This window comes from Rousettus aegyptiacus, unplaced genomic scaffold (assembly GCF_014176215.1).
Source record: "Rousettus aegyptiacus isolate mRouAeg1 unplaced genomic scaffold, mRouAeg1.p scaffold_m13_p_1, whole genome shotgun sequence".
Lineage (NCBI taxonomy): Eukaryota > Metazoa > Chordata > Mammalia > Chiroptera > Pteropodidae > Rousettus > Rousettus aegyptiacus.
Window position 1 is genome coordinate 80,517,361 of NW_023416284.1, and position 19,008 is coordinate 80,536,368.

General features: G+C 42.0%; 1 protein-coding gene across 9 annotated transcripts in view; it reads right to left on the reverse strand.

The window, feature by feature from the left end:
* RREB1 (ras responsive element binding protein 1) overlaps positions 1-19,008 on the reverse strand; it is a 165,112-nt gene that overhangs the window by 123,291 nt on the left and 22,813 nt on the right. For 3 of the 9 annotated variants that reach the window (XM_016161001.2, XM_016161008.2, XM_016161004.2), the window contains exon 1: positions 2,231-2,494. The exons of 1 other annotated variant lie outside the window; for it this stretch is intronic. The gene's annotated coding sequence lies outside the window, so the exon portion shown is untranslated. 5 more of the 9 variants (XM_016161002.2, XM_036237333.1, XM_016161007.2 and 2 more) reach the window with 4 other exon arrangements.

The following is a 19,008-nucleotide window of genomic DNA, read 5'->3' on the forward strand; positions in this document are numbered from 1 at the left end:
GCTTTTAAGGACTGTGAAGGGGGGCACCCTAAAAAACAAAACGAAAACCATTCTTTTCTTTGCAGTTCCCTTTTCTCCACCTTCCACTTCAATTAAACTTATTTCAGAATACACACACACGCATGCACATACTGCACATCTAAAAGGAAAAAAGTCTCAAAAAATATGGGATGCACATTAGCAACTCAGCCTTTGCAGAAATTACCTCATGTCTCCTCTTAAAGACAGTATCCCTATCCAACAGGCAAACTTTATTTCCATTGGCTTTCAAAAGGCTGTTTAAATCTAAATTCTAAAACAAGCATAAAGTTTAATTCTGCTACTAACGAAAACCCTCGGACAGGTTTTTCAGCTTACCAAAAAGTCATATTTTTTATTCACTCTTTTATCCCCTTCTACCACCATCACCATCCGCCCCAAAAGAAGGAAAAACTCCAAAATGCCCCGAATGTGTGCTGCTGCTGGCTCTGAAGCCGTGTAGAATTTCGTAATGGAATGTGAACTGCTCGTCCGGATCTGGGCTCACGTTCTATCTTCTAACCAGTAAGGAGCGAGGGAGGGCAAATCTGCTGAGCAAGGAGAAATACTTTCCTCCTCTTTTATAACCCATCACGGATGCACCGCGGACGCTGGGACGCGAGCTGCACGCGGTGCCTGTCACCCGCCCGCCGGCCAGTCCTCGCGCCCCCTGTGCCCCTCTTCTGCCCGGGGCCGCCCCCAGCCCCCAAAAGTAAAGAATCTGCGCCGAGAAGCAGGCTCGGCTGCCGCGTCCTACACTCCCGTGCCTCGCCCGGCCCCGCGAGCGGCCGGGGAGCGACTCACCACATCCTCGACGCGACCCTCGGCCCCGTTCAGAAAACACGCAGCTTCCCAGGGAGGGGGCTGGCGACGGGAAGGACCTCCCCTGCTCCTTAGCAACCATGAAGGTCGCAGTTTCCTAAGAGACCGCGAGCGGGGAGGGGGCGCGGGGGGCCGGGCCAGAGGCTGGGGGGGGGGCACACTGGGTCCCCAACCTCTCGACGACACTGCCCCTCCGCCCCGGCTCGGCACTGCGGGCCGGGATGGGAGGAGGAAGGGAAGCCCCAGAACTCGCAAAAAATTGGTCCAGCGGGCGGCGGACAAAAGTTTCCGAGCGCGCTCCACAGCTGGGCGGCGAAGCGGGCCCCGGCGGCCGGCCCCGCCTCGGATGCTCCCGGCCTCCTTCCTGTGCTCGTGACGGCGCCGGCCGCCGAGCGCGCCCCCCCCCCGCCCCCCCGCGATGCAGGCTCCGCTCCACACCGATGGCTCCCACGAAAACACGTACACCGCCAACGGAAGGGCAAGGGAACAATACACGGACAGGGCTCTGGCCCCCTCCTCCCCTGGTCACCCGGAGCGGTGGTCTGCGTGACCCCCAGCCACGAGTCGGGAACGCGCGAGGGCGCAGGGCTACCCGCGGCCCCCTCCCGGCCGGCGCCGTCCGCCGGCGAGGATCAAAGTCCGCAGAGCAAGGCGCGGCGGATGCTCCCACCGCTCAGCTCCGAGCGGGCACCCCCGAGCCAGCACCCCAGGCAGGCACCCCCCGATACCTTGCGGCGGCGGGCGGGCGCCGTCATCTCCGCGCAGCTCGGCCCGAGAGGGACTCGAAAGTATGTAGGAGAAAAGTTTCCCCTCCCACATGGGGGGAGGATGTCGGGGGAGCGAGGGCGGAAGATGGAGAGCAACGCTGGGAAGATGTTTCTGGCCGGCTGTGCGTGCACTATCCGAGTCCCCGCGGTGCTGGTTAAAAATAAATTGGGCGGCGGGCGCGGCGGCGCGGGTCGGGCCGGATTCCTGCGCTCGGACGGCTAATATGGATGCGCATCAGGTCCCGGCGGCGGGGCGCTGCGGCGTCCGCGGCGGCTCGCGCTGGGAGCTGGTTGGCAGAGCCGGCAGCTCGGGAAGGGGAAAGGAGCGGAGGAAGGGGAGGAGGAGGAGGGGGAGGAGGAGGAGCGGCCCGGCGCGCTGCCCGAGGGGAGAGGGCTGCCCAGCTCATCCCGGGCCAGCCCCGCCGCCCGAGCGCACGCAGCGCGGCGTGGGGCGCTCGGGTCCTCGGCTCCGGGAAACGGCGAGTTTGAAAAGTACAAAGCGCTCTGCAGACTTCACCCTCCTCCTCATCCCTAAAAGTTCTTTAAAAGGTCGCTCCCGCTCAGCCCCGGACATCTCGCTACCACCCGAGTCCCGCCAGCCGGAACCCGGGGCGCGTACTTACGGCTGGGCAGGGCTCTTGGCTCCCAGGCATGATGCCGTGGGGACCGGTGGGCTTCGGGAAGAGAACGAGGAGAGATGCAAACTTGTTCCGGAAAAGGAATCAAAATGGCGTTTCTGGATGTGCAAAGTTCATCAACTCCGCAGTCACTTCCCCTCCTCCTCTTCTCCCACAGGGAGGGAGGTGGGCGAGGAGCTGGCGACCCCGGCGCCCCAGCCGTCGTCCCGGCCCCCGCCTCGGCCCCCCGCCCAGCTTCCTCGCCCGCACGCTCGGAGACTCGCTCTCCCCCTCTCACCCTGATAAGTAGACACATCACGTGTTGCTCCTGCGAGTCTCCTGGGGACGTGTTACTGAGCGGCCGCGGCGGCGGCGGCGGCGGCGGCTCAAGTTGGGGGGGTGGGAGGGACCGCGGTACCCGCCTGTCTCTCCCGCTCCGATTTTAGCGGGGTGACAGCAGTTTCCATCCTGGGATGGATGGAGGTGGAGTCCCCCACCCCACCCCCACCGCAGACCCAGGTTTGCCTCACGCCCTCCGCAGGCGCCCCGGGCCAGGGGATGGGCCGGGCCGCCCCAGGGAAGGGGGCTCAGCGGCCGCAGCTGAGCGGGATTACGATCAGCCCAGTGCTCACCGGCCGGCCACCTTCTGGCACCTCCGCGCCCCCTCCCCTCCAGACCCTCACTGCAGGCGACTCTCCGCCTCCAGCTTCCCATCACTTCACTCTACGGTTTGTTTCACTGTTTTGACGGGGCGGGGGTGGGGGAGGGACAGGCAGCGACGCCCCAGAGACGCGAGAGGGGCGCCTCGGAGGCCAGGAGGGAGTGACGTGGGGATCGGTGTCCCTGACCCGGCACCTCCCCTCTCAGTCTCTGAGACAAATGGGAGGGTGAGCCCCACCCGCGCCATTTCATCTCCGTGCGGTCCTCGCTTCGCATCCAGGTGGGGCGAATAGATGATGAGGCAGGAGATTAAGGAACCCGTGCTTCACCCCGCCCCCAACTTCTGGCTGTTTCTCTCCCAGGGCCCCGTTCTTCTATCTCTGGTGCTGCCGTCCGATCGTGTCCTCCGTCCAACGAATTCAATGCTGCCTTGACTTTTGTCACATTTCCTTCACTACAGTACCCAACTGATGCTTAAATGGGGGCTGCTGGCCCCCAAGGGGCCAAGGATGGCAGAGGCTCCTACTGCCACAGTGTCCCCACCCCGCGATGGAACGGCTGATGCTGTGTCATCCACATCGCCCTCGGAGGCATCAGGGAAGCCACATGCAATATCTCTTTCTCTCAGAGGGCTCCAGTTTCAACTCTGAAATGCAGGGGCCTCCCTCCTCTGAGCTGCTCTCCATCTCTACAGCTCCCGCCACCAAGCTTAGCCCTGGCTGCTGCGGCCCAAGTTATCGCAGAGCCCAGGGTAAGCAGGCCTGGGCTATGCTTCCTCCCTGAAGCAGCTGACCTGTTTCCAACTGTTAAATAATTTTCCTACAGAGGTTCTGAAAGGGCCTGTTCTCAGCCTTTGGAAACATCTTCAGATAGATAAGGGTGACTGTAGTTGTGGAAAATAAACACCATACAGAAGCCAAATCCTAAAAACAAATATGCCTCTTAACTAGTTGCAGAAACTACTACTGTAAAATTATGCATTTGAAGACTAGTTAAGCAAGACGATGGTATACATACAGAAAACTGGCTACTCTCTACTTACCATGACCTTTGACCCTGATGCCACCACACCAGCTCCTCTGAGAATACCTGCACACCTTACAAAGTTCCAAGGCCAAACATGGGCCTTTAATTTGCAGCCTTTAATGGAACTCTAGTTTTCAGGGCTGCAGACAGAAGTGTCTGTTTAAGGACAAACTAAATAGATGGGTTCTGGCCAAGACAGAACTCTCTAGAACCAGGCAAAAGAAGTTGGACCATTACCTCTGACTTGAGATAAGTAGGCTAAACCACAGCCCAAGAAAAGACTGATTCAGCTGGCTATTTTTCTCTGATGTCCAGTCATCAACATTAAGTTTTCAGAACCTGTTATGTTTCCCATGGTATACTGTTTACTGAGGAAAGCTACCCAGAGAAACTTTTAGTGCTTGCATTTTTCTAAGTCTCCCGTTTCCCCTCCTCCATGTCCCCTAATGTATTATCAAATGCTTTTTTTTTTTTTTTAAGACAGGCCTGCCCCTGGAGGAACTGGGCAAGTCTCTAAACGGGAGTAATAGTTCACACAGTCACCACAGAATTGGTGTTTGGAGCTTCCGAGTTGTACCGTGTTCTGATTAGAAGACAAAGGAAAGGCCATTTAGGGAATGCTACTTTATTCATTTGCCCTGCCTTAGATTCAGGAGTTAACCTTTCCTGGTCTCCCCATTCAGTGGTAGGGTCTGAGCAGGAACAATATCAAAGTTGCAATTTTGCTTGGAATTTAGCTTATTCTGTAAAATACAGTTAAACCTGCAAAGCTACATTACAAATCACCTTTACAATATCACTTAGATAACACTAGCAACTAAAAAAGAGAGAAAACAGTATAAAAGTAACTTTTAAAAATTGAATTCTAATGATAGTGGGCTGTGTTCTTTTTAAGCTAATAAACTTGCAAGTCAAACAACCTCTTCAAAGGTCTATTTATTACTATTACATATAAATGCCATTTATCTGATAAATATTTATCAAACATCTAATAGGTAAAAGGAGTCATGCTATCAAAACCACAATGAGATGCTACTACACACCCACTAGGATAGCTGTAATCAAGACAGATAATAACAAATGTTGGAGAGAATATGGAGAAATTGGAACCCGTATACATTGCTAATTGGAATGTAAAATGATGCTGCCACCTTTAAAAACAGCTTTGCAGTTTCTCAAAATGTTAACCATTGAGTTACCATATGGCCCAGCTGTTCTACTCCCAGATACATATACAAGAGATGAAAGCACATGTCCACACAAGGATGAATGTTCATAGCAGCATTATCCATAATAGCTAAAAAGTATAGTCAACCCGAATATCCATCAACTGATGAATGCATAAACAAAATGTGGTATATCCATACATGGAATATTATTCAGCTATAAAAAGGAATGAAGTACCAATATATGCTGCCACATGGGTCAACCTTGAAAACATGTGAAGTGAAATAAGCCAGACCTCGAAGAACAAATATTGCATGATTCTGTTCATGTAAAATGTCCAGAATAGGCAAATCTATAGAGACAGAAAATATATCGATGTTTGCCTAAGGCTGAGGGTTTGACTTGCTCATATGTATGGGGCTTCTTTTGGGGGTGATAAAAATGTTCTAAAATTGATTGTGGTAATGGTTGTACAACTCTGAATATGTCAAAAACCATTGAAGTATATACTTTAAATGGGTAAATGGTAGGGTATGTAAGTTTTATTTCACTAAAGCTGATGTGTGTGTGTGTGTGTATGTATGTATGTATCTACATAGACATGTGTATATATATGAAATTGTGCTAAGTTCTTTAGAGGCAAAGCAATACAAAAATGTATAATTTTATAATCCATGCCTTAAAAAGAGTTCACAATCTAATCTCTACACATTGAAGTATCATGAAATGCAAATTGATGGCATATAAGAACCATTAAATAGGTACAAAATTCAGGGGATCAGAGAAAATCAGTTACTTCTAGTAATAATTGAGGAAAGCTTGATGGAAGAGAAAGCAATGGAGTTGAGCCATGGAGAATAGATAGAAATGTTGTAGGTGGAGAGTGGGATAAGCAGCAGACACAAAGGCATGATTTTAGCACATCATGGGTCCTGTTCTGAGATCAGCAAGGATTACAGTATGGCTGGATTATAACATACAGGAATATATTGGTGCTGAGACTGAAAGGTAAACAAGCTGCGGCTATCCCACACATCCCATGGAATATGAATATCATCCACGAAAAACCTCAGGTATGAAAGCCTGAACTAGGGTGGAGGTAGAGGGCATGGAGAATAGATAATTAAGAACCACTTCACAGGAAAAACTGACAGAAAAACAACTGGTAGACTGGGTATGTGAGGGTGAAGAAGTGAGAGCCAAGATGATACCTCTGTTTTAGCCAGGTGACTGAGAGAATGAAGGACAGAATGAGAAAATCTAAGGTAGGAGCCCATTGGGGTGGAAAGTAAAAGATTAGGTGATATTGAGTTTGCAGGAGAAAACAATGGAAAACATAGAGTTCTGCCATGGAGCAGAATCAAGAAGAAAATGGATGTGGATGTTGGAGAAGGCTGATTGGATGAGGTGACACTTTCTGCTTAATCTCACAAAATGTGTTACGTGCCCCCGGGGGCGGGGAGGAGGAGGGGGCAGGGGCCTCCAAACAGGGAGGGTGAGTAGTAAGCTCAAGGACACAGAAGTATAAAACAAGGTCAGTTTCCTGAACTGCAAGTATCTCCCTCTGTGGCTGGAGCAGAGGGAGGAGGGGAGGCAGCAAGAGATGGAGCTGAAGAAATAGCCAGTGGGCTAGACCGCCCAGAGCTCTGTGTTCCTCACAGTTTACTTGGACTTTATCCCATGGCGAGGCCCTGAATGGGCTTAAGCAGGAAGGTAGACAGAGCCTCCCTCATGGTACTGTGGAGAAGGGTTTGGAAGACGGGACAAGAAGGCTAGTTAAAAATAGGAGTCCATCTAAGAAACAATATGGACCTAGCAAATCACTGGCTGCAGAAGTGTAGAGGAATAAATGGATTTGAGACATAATTAGGACAGATTCAACAGAATTTGACCCATATGATATGAGAGAAGGGAAAAAAAAATCCCTCGGGAGCACTGACCAACAGGTATGTCACCAAAGAAAGTAAACCACTGTAGCAGTCAGTGGTAGAGTGACAAATGACAGTGTAGGCATTAAAGTGAAAGCAGTAGGACAGGCAGAGGGACTATAGATAGATATTAAAGAGATGGAATCCACTGAGCTTGGTCCCAGTTGGTTGTGGAGTGAGAAGAGGGGAGAATTAAGGAAGGCTTCTCTGATCTCAGTTTTGGCTGTCTAGATGGATGGTGGGTCCACTCACTAGTGGCATAAGTCCTGGGTAGAGGAGGGTGGTATATGAACAATCGAAGGAGATTAGACCCAGGAACAAGGCATGGAGAGACATCTGAGGGACAGAGAGAATGGACAGTGAAGAGCCAGAGGTTGAACCCAGGGAAATCCCTGCAATTAGATGGCTGAAGAAGGAATGACAAGTGCTCTTTTTCCTCTAAAGAAGCAGAACAGCCAAAGAAGTGGGGGCTCCCAAGGGAAAAGGTGGTTGCCTACAAATCAAGGCAAGTAGCTGAAAAGGTGGGTGAAATCTGAGAAAGTAAATTAATTTGAGAGTGGAAGGCAGATGGCCAGAAAACAAGTGGTTAAAGAGTGACTTGAAGAGGAAGTGAAGGTCATGCTCTGTGAGAAGTTAGGAGATAAAAGGGAGAGAAAGGAAAGTGACGGCATACATAATAGCAGCTAATATTTATTGAACACCTTCTATGTGCCAGGCACTGTTCTAAGGGCCTCATGTGTATTATCTTGCTTAATCCCCTCCACCCCCCTACCTGGTAGGTGCTGTTATCATTCCCATTCTGCAACTGACTAAACTGAAATAAAGTCCCAATAGCTGGTACGTGGCAGAACTGAGATGCACACAAGGCAGTCTGACCCCAAAACTCACTCTTTTATTGTTATCACCACCCTTGTTAGTCAATTGAGAATTAGCTTGCTAATAATAATGCCTACTTGATTGTCTTGACTAATCTCAATGAAATGCTCTCGATTGGAGTTTTGCATAATGGCCATTATTATCTGCGCAGTTGTTTAACAAGGATTTAATTGAAAATATAAACATGGTTTCTAACCATCTCTCTTTCTCATCAACTGAGGTTCAACCTTCTTTCTGTTCTCCAAGTATTATGATCCCTATGTGCAGACTATATTCTAAAGCTGTAGCTGGATATTTTATGGTCCCAGTGCAGTAGGCTAGAAATAAACTACCAGAGTTTACCCTCTTGACATCTATAATAGCAGTTCTCAACCAGGGTGATTCTGACCCCCAGGGGATGTTTGGCAATGTCTGGAGACATTTTTGGTCGTTACCAGTTGAGCGAGGGGTACCACTGGTATCTATGAATGGATGCCAGAGATGCTGTTTAACTTTCTACAGTGCACAGGACAGTATCCACAACAAAGAATTACCCAGCCCCAATGGCAGCAGTGCTGAGGCTGAGACTCCCTGCTCAATGGTGCCTTGAAAATTATCTCTAGGAATATCAGAGTCTGGGAAAGGGATTTTAGAATGCGTAAACCACCCAGACCATTTATGTCAACAGGAAAGGAATGTAGATCCAGAGGGCAGAGAATACAGATATATGAAACAGAAACAGCTTTTGAAGGAAGCTGTTTGTGTATCTGTCTATCTATGGCAGAGAAGAAATGAGCCTTAGAAAAAAAGTATACCATGACAGGAGGGAAAGGGAAAAGAATAGTAGAAACATATTAATGGGGAAAAGGCAAGTTGTGGGAGTTCCATCCGATGGCTCTGAATGTGGAAAAGCAGCAGTGCAGGAGAGCCAGGGGAGCCGCATGGGGCTGAGGCTCAAAGACAGAACCAGGTATCAGTGGTAGAAAAGTTCGGCTGTTTTAGCTTCGATGCTGTGGAGCCACGGAGGACAGAAAGCATGTGGGAGGGATAAGTAACAATGGGAAATTGAAATGAGTATAATCCATCACAAGGGGGGTGATACTGGAAGGGGCTGAGACTGAGAACTAGAAGTGGTAGAAAGACATGCGATGAGGAAGAAAAGCATGTTCAGAGGCTGGGAGGGTGAAGCAGGGCACAAGGGAAAGAAGGGGCTGAAAGTGGGGAAACAGGGATGGAGACTTTAGGAGAGAAAGAGAACCGAACGACTTGTGGGATGGAGAAGAAATAATACTCACGGGGTCAAGAAAATGGAGAAAACTATGAAGGACAGAACATGAGTCCTGTCACTGAAAACGAAGGAGATGGGCTTGAAAGGAAAAATGTGAAGTTGGTCTCTAGGGCTACGGTGAAAGAAGGGCATTTCAGAGATCAGTAGATAACTGGGGTATAGATAAGAAACAGGTATAAACTGATGACACCAACATCAAAGGAGGTATTACGGGCTAAATTGTGTCCCCCAAAATTCATGTGTTGAAGTCCTGGCCCCCAGTACCTCAGAATGTGACTCTATTTGGAGATATGGCCGTTACAGAGGTAATGAAGGTAAAATGAGGTCATTGGTGTGGGTCTAATCCAACAGGGCTGATATCCTCATAAGGACACAGACATGCACAGAGGGAAGACCAAGTGAAGACACAGAGAGAGGCAGCATTTACAAGCCAAGAAGAGAGGCCTCAGAAGAAACTGTCATGCCAACAATACCTTGATCTCAGACTTCCAGCCTCTGGAATGTGGAGGAAATAAATTTCTGTTGTTTAAGCCACCTAGCCTGTGGTACTTTGTTACAGCAGCCCAAGCTGACTGACATAGGAAGGATGAACTCGAAGATGGAAAAGACAGTAGAAAACATGTTCATAGACTCCACGATCTGCCCCCGTGAACTGGAAGAACTAGTCTTCCTAAGGAAAGGCTTTGGAAGGAAGTTATATCTCTAAGGAGAAACCATCAGGATGCAGGGGTAGAGCAAGTGCTATGGAGAAGGCTGAGAATTAGTTTCTTAGAACAAGGGGTTCCACAGCTTAATGAATGGGACATCTCTTAAAGAAAGGAACAAGTCTTGGCTAATGATTTCTCTATCCCAGCACCAGCACAGGACTGGAATATTGCAGGTCTGTAATGAATACATTTTGTAAAGTGTGCCTAGGAGGAATAGACATACAGAAAGGTTGAGAATAGCCTGGAAAGGGTTGGGGGCATAAGGGAAGTTGCTGGAGGAAGGGGTTTGTTTAGGAGTGGTGAGTATAGCAGAAGGCTGAAAGGCAAGGGATGAGACATCATTCGGAATTTCCAAATCCCCTTAGTAATAGAGCCAATTAAACTCCAGTGTAGTCATAGGAATGGGCTACTGAGAACACCTTAACATAACTCCTGTTATTCTAAATACATTATTATTTTAGCCACCCAGATAACTTGAGGAATGTATTATTTCTGATGGTTGACAGTTTTCCCTTTAAATGTTAACCATTTAAAGAAGTTTTTTCTAAAATGTATTATGCACTGCCTCACTTTTTCTCTCTTTTCTAAAAAGATCCAAACATAAAATATGATATAATAAATTTCAAATATTTATTGGATTGTCATACAAAGCTAACTTTTTATAAACGAGATTTATATTAGACGACAAGATGGTCACATCCTCAAGAAACTAGACATTCTTGAGATATAGCTGTTTGTTAGCATACCCTAGGACTCCACAGTAAATTCCAATCTGAGTTTTTTGTCTAGTTTTGTTATTTTTCCTCCCTATCTAGCTGTTGCTTGTCACTTCTTTCTGAACTCAGTGTGCCTGCCAATAGCAACCTCCTCTTCCCTTTCTAATTGATTGTTTCTAATCTACAGTGGTTAGGAAACTGGATAACCAAGATTGTTAGAAACATGTAAAAAGTAAGCATGAGCACTAGCATCTCCTTTTTCTGCCAAGAAGCCAAAAGTTGCTTATTTCCTGATTCTCATTGGGTTTTAGGTTGATGAGTTGTTAGGATACTTCTAAATTATAAAACTTGTTTCAAAGATATTAGAATATTAGGGAAGGTTAAAGAACTTGTCTAAGCCAACCTTCCCTCCATGACATTAGTTCATTGCTTATTACAATTTGTAAATGATTTAACTTCATGGAACAGGGAAAGGGCCATTCGTCCTTCCTTCTGACTTTAGACAAGGTAGCAGATTTTTTTTTTTAAATAATTGTACTCTCATTGGATGAAGATTTTTTTCTTTGCCTAAAATACTCATACTATAATTCAATTTTTTGTCTTTGTAAGACTGAATTCTTCATTCACAAACCAGAGTATAAGTAAGTGAAATATTTCTTTAATAAGGAGTACGTATGTGTAATTTTGTGTGTTCAAAGGGAAACACATAAAACCAAAGTAAAAATTTCAATTTCAGTTAAGTAGACCCTAAACGGTACTTATAGGTAGGGACCACTGACAGTGCTTTAGTATTCCCAATGACTCTGTCCACATTGCCTGGCCACTGGTCATCTTGCCCAGAGATAGGTTCCATGTTCCCAGGTCAAAGGATTAGAGTTTTCAACTGTAAAAAGTGCTGAAGAAGTTGCAATAAATCACACAACTAGGTAGCCGTGAAAAACCCTGACCATTTGTATACACTAAAAATAACAATACGTATATCCTAATGGATAGAAAACTCTCTCTCCCTCAGAAAAAAAAAAAAAAGTCATATCGAGTGCTTGTGTGTTATTTCATAGTAAGTAGGAAATTGAGTGATTTTATTTTACCCACTGCCTTTGACTTCTATAAGGCAATGTACTTGGCAATTTCAGGCACTTTATCATATGCACACCTCACAAAAGTAATGGAATATGTGCTCAAAAAAATAAGTATGTGGGTTGATTCTATGTTACTATTTCATGTTACCAGGTAAACTTGACATTCTCTTACTCATTCATTCAACCAGCAATTGGTAGATGCTGATGATGTTCCAGGCTCTATATACAACACTAAAGAAAACACGCATGATCCCTGCCCTGGTGGGTCTTACAGGTTACAGATTTGTTATGTGTTAAACAACAAAATGTAAAGTGAACTTTAAAAGCTACACTATAAGTTGTCTCCTCAATGGGACCCTTTACATTAAAGCCAGTGTATATGTCTGTTGTGGGCTGAATTGGGCCTCTGCCAAGTATGTTGAAGTCATAGCCCCTAGTATCTCAGAATGGAGCTGTATTTGGACACAGGGCCTTTACAGAGGTAATTAAGGTAAAATGAGGCCTTTAGACGGGGCCCGAATCCAAAATGGCTGGTGTCCTTATAATGAGATTCACACCCGCAAGCATGCATGCATGCGCGCACACGCACACACATGCACACACACATACACACGGACACCATGTGAGGACACAGGGAGAGGAAGAGGAGAGGATGACAAGCCAAGGAGAGAGGCCTCAGAAGAAATCAACCCTGCTGACTTTGATCTTGGACCTTTTGTCTCCAGAACTGTGAGGAAATAAATGTCTGTTGCTTAAGCCACCAAGTCTGTATTACTTTGTTATAGCAGCTCTAGCAGACTAATACAACCTCCAAAGCCTACACCTTATCTGCCCCAAGTGTAGGGAATACCTGTAAGCTAGAATAATTTCATCAGAACTATAAGCTAGGATGCTGGGATGCGATCACCAATGTGTAGATATACAGTGGAATGCAAAGGACCTAAAGGAGCCAGACAGTATTAGATAATATTATGGTAAGACAATTTTGTGCTAATCCTACAAGTAAAGGTGAAGCAACCTTTTCAAGAATGTGAAATTAACTACTAAAACTATCATACATCCATGAAATGAACACTCTACAGCTATTAAAATGATCCAGGACAAAGACCAAAGGGATGGCTGCCAGAAGTGAGAGGGGTGAGGAGATGGGTAAAAGGCAGGGGAATATAATCAATAATATTATGATAAATTTGCATGGTGACATAAAACTACTAGAATCGGCCGGGTGATCACATTGTAAGGTATAAAAACATCAAATCACTATATTGTATACCTGAAACTAATATAACTAATATGATGTAGCAACTATACCTAAATAAAATTTTGAAAATGATCCTGGAGAAAATTTTATTTTTAAAGTTTATGATATATTTTTAAGTGAAAAAAGCTGGCTACAAATAGATAATCCCACTTCTGTAAACAACAAAAAGTTATACGCACATAAAAATTTTAAAAAACAGAAGGGGTAGATACCAAAAAGTTAGACAGTGATTATTTCCTGGTAGTGGGATTATGAAGGACTTTCTCTTTCACCATTCTGCTTATCTCTTATTTTCTTATTTCAATAAACAGCCATTGATTTTGTTATAAGGAAAAAAAATAGTTTCATTAAATCCATTACATGAGTGACTATTTTTAATGTCATAAATATCTGTGTCAAAGTCAACGATTTGAAGCAATTATCTACAGAATGTGATAAATGTAGCTCTCTCCACATTAAGTCCATTCTTCTTCCCTACAATTTATCTTTAAACTAATTGCATCAGTTTTTCATATATCTTACAAATTATGGCCATAACATTATGTTATCAGATCATGTTTTATTCATAAATTGAAATCCAAGTTTCAGGGCTTCAACTAAAAGAAGAGTTTTTCTTTCTCCTTCAGTTTCTCGGAAATTGGATTTTATAAAGTGAAATAAGGACTGCATATATACTTGGATATGGCACATTACAGTGAAAAGGGAATCTACTGGGACATGAGACAGCTCTAGGTTCCATCCTGGCTCTATCACTTTCTGGTTGTCACTAATACAAATATCCAATCTGGAGAACTTCGGTCCCCGCAACTATAAAATACCTGGGCACTGTTGTGAAGACTAAAAGAGATGAGTTGCATAAGGCATTCAAAAAAAGCATCTGGCCCATTATAGGTGTACAGTAAACTGCAGCTGTTCTACATTTAAAAAATTGATGTTTAATACTTACATTTTGCAGTCAAACAGTTAAACACATATCTCTTAATTCAATGAGTATTAAAGTTACATAAAATTCCCTACATAATCTTAAAAAAAAAAAGAACAATGCCACATCAAGGTCATTATTTCTTCCATGGCCATGCCATCCTGAACATGCCTGACCTCATTTGATCTTGGAAGCTAAGCAGGGTCGGGCCTGGTTAGTACTTGGATGGTAGGCTTAAAAAAAAAAAAAAAAAAAAAAAAAGAAGTCATTATTTCTTGACTGCTAAATGACCATCATCTATTTATGAGTATGTTTACATAGCTGGATTTACATATGTGTTCATGTGTATGCATAATATGCATATAAGGTGCTTATAAAGTAGAGTTGCTCATAATCATCTTAATGTTATTTACATTATATCATGGTGACAACAACAGACAAAACAGTTATTACCAAAATACTGAGTTGGAAATTTTCTGCAGCATTAAAACAATGGCTTATTTTACAGCAAGGGATACGACTCTATGATTGGTCAAATTGGTCTTGTTGTTTCATATGAATTTGGGATAAGTGCTGATTTTCACATGATTACTTCAACAGAGAACCTGAGGTACACAGAGAGTGAATAATACGCCCAATATAAACAGCTAGGCAGTGGTAGAGCCAGGTGTGGAATACAAGTCCTAGGAATTTGTAGCCAAAGTTCTTTCTACTGCATTACTGAATAAAATGACAAAAAAAAAAAAAAAAAAAAAATTAAATCTTGAGCAGGCTGTAAGTGTGTAATTGCATATAGAAACAAACTTGCAGTTTCAAAGAAAATAGATAGGAGGAAGGGGGGATAAATATATCCAGATATTAAACATGCAATAAAGCTAGAATGCACACATGCTATATATACTATGCTATTGCATCAAAGTAATAATAGACTGATGAATGGAATAATGCAGAAAACCTAGAAGTATCTGATATATGATAAAGATGACATTTCAAATCAGTGGAGAAAAAAGATAGGTTAGTTGGAACAATTAAAAGGGAAAAAAAATTCATACCAAATAGCAACTTCACACAAACTTTACACCACAGGCTAAAATTTATTCCAAGTATTTTAAAGAATTATATGTAAATACAAAATGATAAAAGAACCAGAAGAAAAGTAGGTAAATATTTATTTGATCTTTGGGGGTATAGAAGGGTTTTTTTGTTTGTTTGTTTTAGGGAAAAGGAATAAACTTATACCATAAAGGAAAGATATACATTTTAATTTACATAATGAGTTTAAATTTAAGCACATAAAAAAACATTATAGGCTAAATTGAAAGGGAAATTACAAACTAAGCAAAAAGCGTCTTCACAGGCAGAGTTGGTTAAGAACCAAAGTATAATAAAAGCTACACATTATTGAGCCCTTATGAGGCATAAGACATGCTAAAGGCTTTGCACACAATATCTTATCATAATCCTATATGGAAGATATAATTAGTTTCACTTTTAAAATAAAGAAATGGAGATACTGAGTGGCTAAGAAGTAACATGCCCGAGGTCTCATAACTAACAAGTAGCAGAAGAGATGTGGATGTAACTCTGAGTTCCATGCTCCTAATTTTTATGCTCTACTGACTCTTCTAAGTCAATATAAACAGAACACCTCAATTACAAAATGGGCAAAGGTAATGAGGGAGCAATTTACAAAAGAAAACATATAAATACTTAATAAACATTTTTAATGTTCAGTCTTGGTAGCAATAAAAGGTGTAATAAAATATGCAGTAAGACTCCTCTCCCCCCCCCCATCAAATTAGCAAAAATATTTTAAAATTTCAACCTCTGATTTTGGCAAAGTTGAGGAAAATAGGTATATGTTGTTGTGGGAATGATATTGTTTTCAATTGCCTGGAATAGAAATTTGATAATTTAAGTATTATGTCCTTAAAAATGTATATCTCTTGTAGCCAGTCAGTCCACTACCAAAAAAAGAATTCTAGAAACTTTCCCAAAGAAATATAGACAAAGATATTTGTATAAAGATAGCTGTCATTAAATTACTTGCCATTATGAAAACCTGGAAACAAACTAAAGGTCTACTAATAGGGCTTTGGTACATAAATAGTAAAATAGTCTCGTGATGGAATAACGTGTTAACTATTAGCAATCATGAAGTCTAAGGCTTTAAAATTGGGAAATGTTCAAAATACAAAAAGTGAAAAAAAATCTTACAAAACTGTATGTGCCATTTTCAATTTTTATTTTTGTGCTTGTCCACACTTTCCAAATTTCTACAATAAATATAGATTACTAGAAAACAACTGTTTTTTTAAAAGACCAATAAGCTTGAACCTGAAGAATGCCTAGTTTGTAATTACAGAATTTAAATATGGTTTCTACTTAAAACTTAAATGTTCCAAGTTTCAGTATACATGGGATTTCAAAGTAAGACTCAAAATAAAAGGTTCCTGTGGAACCCAAGCCAGATATAAAAGTAAGATATAGATTTCTACATATAAAGAACCAGTGGTTAGGCCATTAAAAGGAAGATTCCCCCTCTTCCTACCCAGGTCACCCCGAGGAGATTAACTGCTTTTCAGTATTCAAATCCATTAAAGAACCTTAAAGACCTCACACAGAGACAAGTATTTTTAGAGGAAACAATAACCTGCATATTCAAGATAGGATTGATTCTTAATTTCTATTTTTCCTCTTAGGTAACATTAATATTGTAATTTATAAATAGAGTTGTTCAAACCATATGAGTCTTCCAAGGTAATAGGTTTCTAACTTAAAAATACTTAAAGGGTAAGAACTGAAATATCCTTCTCCAATATATAAAGGGCATCCATTTTAAACCACAGCCAACATAATTTAGAGGAATTCCTTTCAAAATAAGAACAAAAATTTCTCAGAAAGAAAAAATTATGTAGTATTGTTCTGCAACAAGACATGAAACAGATAAAGAGATTTAAATATTACAAAGAAAATGTTAACATGATTGTTAATTATAGATACTATCTTTTGTCTGACTAGAAAACTGAAAGAAATTAATGGAAAACTATATTCAAGAGAAAGCTAATAGTAATAGGTATCATTTATTGAAATCCTATATGTCCAACACTGCAGTGTTGTATTTTCAGAGGCAGGCCTCTGGTAAGTAGCAGAGGTGAGATCCAAACCCAAGTCTGACAGATTCCAAAGACTCCACAGACTGTGTTCTTTTCAACGCTTTGCTCTGTAAAGTGGACAACTACATCATACATGTGTGTACTTATGTATGTGCACATGTATACACACACACAAACACACACATACACACACTTCCTATATGAAAGCAATAACCATCACAAAAATCCAATTTAAAAAACCCCATTCACAAAGCAACAAATTCAACAAGGTTTGTGTGTAACTAATAAAAGGGGGGAGGGGAAACACCTAGATACTTAGACATAACCTATACATATATTTGCAATAAGAAATAGAAATGAAGCAAGATTTAGATAGAATTTTATTTTTTAAAGGTATATTCTAAATTTATATGTTAAATGCAATTCTGATCAAAACCTCAACTGGATAAAACATTTTATAGGGAGAAATACAACAAGATAATTCCCACATGCACCTAAAAGTAACAAATAGGTGAGAATAGTGAAGAAAATTTTGCTGAAGAACTACATATTACAACAATTTTAAGTCTATGGTTGACAGAACATGGGATTATGCAAGCAAAAACAAATTAATAGAACAGAATAGATACATTAGGAATAGGTATGTCTAATATGCTTATTAGAAGTCAGTTTATGATCGAGGAAGTACCAGTAATCATCAGAAATGGAAAGAATTCTTAAGTAATTAATTATTGTTGGAATAACTAGCTACCAGTTTGGGGGAAAATATCAAGTTAAGTTCTTACCTCACACCATATACACCAAATAAATGCCTTAGGATTAACCAGAGATGTACTTTCGAAACAGAAAAATAAGGTAAAAACAAAATTTGTCATACGCCTAGAGTGAAAAAAAAAAGTATCATTACCACTAAAGGGGAAAGATAATTTAAAACTTGAATGCAAATAAGGCATGGACTATATAAAATTAGAAATCAAAGGGACATTAAAAAAAGAAAAACCATAAATAGCTTAACTCCATAGAAATATGAACCTTCTCTCTGTCAAAAATAAAAAAGTAAAAAAAAAAAAAATCTTTTGTAACAAAAATTACAAAAGAAATTTATATATTAAGAAAAGTAGTTTTTAATTTTTCTCTATAAAAATACCCAAAGTCCACCAAGATATAATAAAATGAATACTTTCATATGCTATATTGCTAATGGCATTATAAATGGGCATAATCCTTTTAGAAAGGTTTATTTATACACTTTATAGCATATTATTATAACTATTTGTTTAAGGAAAAAAGTAAAAAAGTACTGAAAACGAATTTACCAAAATGATTTTTTAAAATGTCAATGATGAGAATGATTTATATTTTTTCTATTTCCCAAATTTTATGTAATGGCATTACTTTATTATTTTAATAATTTAATTAGACTTGATCTTACCCATATTGAACTTTATGTACTATCTCCTTGTATTAAGGAATCTGGGATTAAAGACACAATTTTCAAAATCATCTAGAAAGCAATCATTCCACTTAAAACATAAACCTGCGATAAATAGGTCTTGCATTTTTCCATTTAGCCTGGAAAACTAATGCTTTTGTGGTAGGTGAGTGTCTTTTTAAAAAACAGTGGAAGGAGTAGGATATCTATGTAAAACTAAAAAATGTGTCAGTGGTGAGATAGCCTCCCAATGAAAGCGCTTCCCTCAACTGGTCAAATTAAGTTCTTTTGCTTCTGATCACATGCTTGGGAGAAAGATCTTCGAGGAATCCCAACCCATCTCAAGCTGCTATAACCTCCTTTCTCCAGGATGGAACTGAGAAGCAAGTCCTAGTCACATGTCTCCTATCTGTAATTGCCCAAAAGAGGCTCAGAGCTTAGCTAGGGCAGAACAGAGCACATGCTTAGATTTCTGGACTCCAGGCAACAAGAAGAGTAAGAAGCCTTCTCTTCCTGCCTTGTTCCATCACAAAGATACAGTAGGAGGGTTCAGCTGTGCATGTCACCAAACACCAACATCAAAGCAACCATTGTCTCAAACCACCATAAGAAACTACCTTACACTCA